Below are 4,355 nucleotides of genomic sequence, written 5' to 3' on the forward strand. Positions count from 1 at the left end.
TCTTTCCAAATAGCCTATATTTCTAACCTATTACTTAGTTAAATGAATTACCTTAGTAGGCCTAAGCCCATGCTCTCTCAGAAACAGGACTATTTTCAGGGAGGAGTATCTGGTCCTTTTTTTGTACATAAGCCAAGCAATAATTATTTCTTTTGAATTATTGAGGAATTGAAATGGATGGTTCCTCCTCTCTTCCTGCAAGGACTCAGGAGGCTTCTTGTAATCACTATACTACTTGGTTTATATAAGATGTATCAGATTAATATCCTTTATAAACTTTCATATCAACTTGAGTCCATCAGCACAATCATTGTTCAATCCTGCTCTACTTAGTATGTCGCTACTCTGTCGAATTCTTTTTTCTCTGCTAAACTGTCTAATATTCTTCCTCCTGTCTTCTGTTCCAGTACATTCGAATAAAAGATTTTCTGCCGTTTCCTCATTTCCACAAAGGGCACATCTCGGATCTTCCTTATAGAAACGGGCTCTATATTTCTGATTTCCTGCATGACCTGACCTCAGTCTGAATATCACCCTGGCTTCATACTTACTTAGCGGTCCATATATTTTCTTTTCAAATTGCCTTTCTTTCTTTTGTGTAGCTAACATATTTGTTGAGAACACACGGCTGTCCTCAAATGTCTTTATTCTCAATTTCTTTATCACTTCTCCAATTTGATTAACCATCCTGGGCGTGATATCTACAAATGTTTGCCCATCTTCTGTGGATGCTTGTTTTGCTGCAGTGTCAGCCATTTCATTTCCATTAATGTTTGCATGCCCCGGTACCCAATCCAATGTAATGGTTACTCTCTTTTTCAGTAGTTTCTGTAATTCCTCATGGCAAAAGATCACTTCAGAAGCTACTTTATTTGCTAAATAAATATTCTTGATTGCCTCCAAACCACTTTTTGAATCCGAACAAATTATATATTTTTCACCTGTGGGTCCCAAATCTATTATGTATCTTACTGCATTGACTATTGCAACTACTTTTGCCTGAAAAACTGTAGTTGCATCACTTAATTTAATCAGTTTAACTATATTCTTGGAGGGAATTACAAAAGCAGCCCCCACTCTATTATCCACTTTAGATGCATCTGTGAAGATATCCACAGTGTCAAGATATTGCACTTCTTTTGTCATCTTGAATGATTGATCATAATCTAGATTATCCCACTTTCCAAATTCAGTATTGCACTGGTATGGGATGGATTTCCACTGAGGGGTTATGAACATATTGGACACTCTCAACATTGATGTCAACTGACAATCCATTTGAAACTCTTCAATTCTCTTCTTTGCCCTCACAATAACGAATATTTTCTTCCATGAACACTACACCCTTCCCTCTTTTAGCAGTTTTGATTTAATTGGATTTAACTGGTCAGATATCCATGTCTTCTGTAAGAACTTTAATGTTGCTATGTCTCTCCTGCTACCTAGCTTCTCAATCCCACTTTCTGATTCGAGAAAGCTCCGTGGAGTTGTCTTTCTTGCTCCAAAAGCTGTCCTTAAAGCATTGTATTGAATAGTTTCCAGCTCCTCTAACAAGGACTTAGACGCTGCCATATAAATTATTCCTCCATATTCCAATTTCGCTTTTATGTATTTTATATAAAATTCCATCAAAAAGTCGGGCTTTGGCCCAAAATTTGCTCCACATAGCATTTTCATAAAATTTAATCTTTTGGCACATGTTTTCTTTAACTGTCTCACATGAACCTTAAACGTCAGCTTTCTATCAATGGAAATTCCAAGCCATTTAAATTGTTTCACGGATTCAATTTTTTCCCCATTTAAAAAGAGACAAAGATCAGAATACTTTTTTGTTTGCGTGATTACCTTTGCTTTGGTTTTCTCGACTGAAAACTTCACACGATTCTCCATAGCCCACGTTTCCATCAACTTTATTTTCTCCTGGGCCACTCGTTGTCCCTCCTCAACACTATCACACACTATCTACTTTGCATTATCATCAGCAAAAATCCCAGCTCTATCCTCTCCTGTATCCATTGGTATATCAAATTCACTTATATTGTAAAAATCTGGCCCCAATGAGGAGCCTTGTGGTACTCCACGTTTTCTCAGGACCTTTCTTTCCGAATATGCTTTACCCGCTTTTACTGTCACTTCTCGTTCACGTAAATAATCATAAGAAAATCTTAATAAACATCCTCTAACTTTTGCTGCAATCACTCCTTCGAGTATATGTCGATGAACCACACTATCAAAAGCACTATTCACATCAAAGAAAACTGCTACACATATTTTTATATTTTACAAACAATATACTTAATCATTTAAAAACATTTATAACACTTAGCGAGTATATCGATTACTTCTACGCCAATATTGATCCTTTTTCAAAGTTTTTATTCTTTCAACTGTAAATTTAAGCCTTAACCATTATTTCATAAGAATTTCAGAAAACAGGTCGTAGAGCAATCAGACTAAAGTTTTCCATTTTTGAATTATCTTGGCCTTGTTTAGGAGTTGGAGTTACTAACTCATCCTTCCATATTTTTTGTAATATTATGTCTTCACAGACTTTGTTAGTAATTTCTAACAATGTTTTTATAAATTTGTAACTTAAATGTTTGACATACTGTTGGTAAATCATGTCTAAACCTGGTGCTGTTAATGGTAATTTTTAAATCCCATTCTTTAATTCCTCTACCGTAAAATATCTGTTAAAATCCATATCATTTTCTATATTAGAGTCTTATTACCTTAGCAAATGTGAATTTCTCATCATCTTTAAAATCGTCTGGTCTTCCAATCACTGACTCTACAAAATCTACTGCTTTATTCGCGTTTTCTGGTTCTTCCACTAACTCCGATCCGTTAACAGTCAAGGGTGGGCTATCATTTTCATCTGTCTTTCCTGTAATCAGTTTTTTTACTGTTTTATACACTCTACTTGCAGGCTGTCTAAAATCCGACTTTTCCACGAATTCTTGATACGAAATTTTCTTTGCTTCCACTGTTTGGCGCCTAAAGACTGCATATCTTCTTTGACACATTAAAAAATTTTCAAAGTTTGGAAGATGATTTTACCGTCTTAGTGCCTATATTAGCTTTAAATGTGCTACATTACATTAACTGTTACACAAAACACTCAGATTGTGGTGACTAGGACCTCCTTTAATTTTTTGAGGCAGTTATTGCGCTATTTCTAAGAGTGACTTTTCAAATACATCTATCTTTTCATCGACATCTTCACAACCATTCACCTGTGACTGAACGTCTGTTTCTTGTAATTTATTTGTAAAATCTTCACAGTTAATCTTCTTTAAATTCACTTTGCTAGTTTTTTCATGATTTTTGCATACACTATTATCTTGAGAAATCTCTACCATAATGGGAAAATGATCACTATATAGAGTGGATTCCATGTCACTTGTTACTGATACTTTTGGTGCCAATGAAGCTGATCCTATGGTCAAGTCTATGGTCACTGATCTTCCTGTTCTGCTATTGATTCTAGTTGGTCGATCCTTTGGAGTAAATAGGCATATATCTGAGTTTTTCATTAAAAATTCAAAGATTGTTCTCCCATTTCTATTATCACTTCCGCATCCACACCAAAGACCATTGTGTGCATTTAAATCACCTATAATCATTAGTTTCTCTCCTCCAGACACTGTTTGTATAATTTTTTCTAGACCTCGATCACTTAAAAGTAAATTACCGTCTGGGATATAAATATTGAATATATTCAGCTTTACTTTGTTTTTAAGATGTATTTTGCATCCAACAACCTCCATTTGATAATCTTCCTGTATTGACAAATGAATTGGGATATAGTTGATTTCCTTGTTAATACCAATAATCGCTCCACCTCTCTCTTTATTCTATCTATCTATTCTCACTACATTATAGTCTCTGAATGATGGATTTATATATGGTTTCAAGTAAGTCTCTTGAATGCAAAACACGTCAATATTATTCTTAATACAATAGTCTAGTACTAAATCCTTATTCACTTTAACTAATGATCTTGCATCCCAAGACATAATTTTTATGGATGATTTAACAGTCATTTATTTACACACTGATTCAAAATAAGGCTGTTGTTCATTTACATGGTTCCCAAACTTTCAATAAAATTACAGAGTTTATCTACTTTATCCCTGATAGTCAATTTCTCTATTCTGAAAATTTCTGGTGACAACACTAGACCAATCACAATCTTGTTTATAATATTACTCACTATTCTTTGCTGCATCTGACCAGTTTCATTATCCCTAAGGGGTACGTCGATTTTTGCTTGTTCTTTATATTCCTGTTTGTTAGTGACTTCAGCATATGACCTGTAAACTATTTCAGCTCTTCTAAAACTCATTTGATGT

The 4,355-nt window shown here is 34.5% G+C and overlaps 1 pseudogene; it reads right to left on the bottom strand.

Annotated features, from left to right (window-relative positions):
- Nucleotides 1-240: 240 nt before the first annotated feature.
- On the bottom strand, nucleotides 241-1,677 carry LOC148944945 (uncharacterized; annotated as a pseudogene).
- Between the last annotated feature and the right edge of the window lie 2,678 nt (nucleotides 1,678-4,355).

This window comes from Artemia sp. Qi Xiang Cuo, chromosome 13 (genome assembly GCF_049724085.1).
Source record: "Artemia sp. Qi Xiang Cuo chromosome 13, ASM4972408v1, whole genome shotgun sequence".
Classification (NCBI taxonomy): domain Eukaryota; kingdom Metazoa; phylum Arthropoda; class Branchiopoda; order Anostraca; family Artemiidae; genus Artemia; species Artemia sp. Qi Xiang Cuo.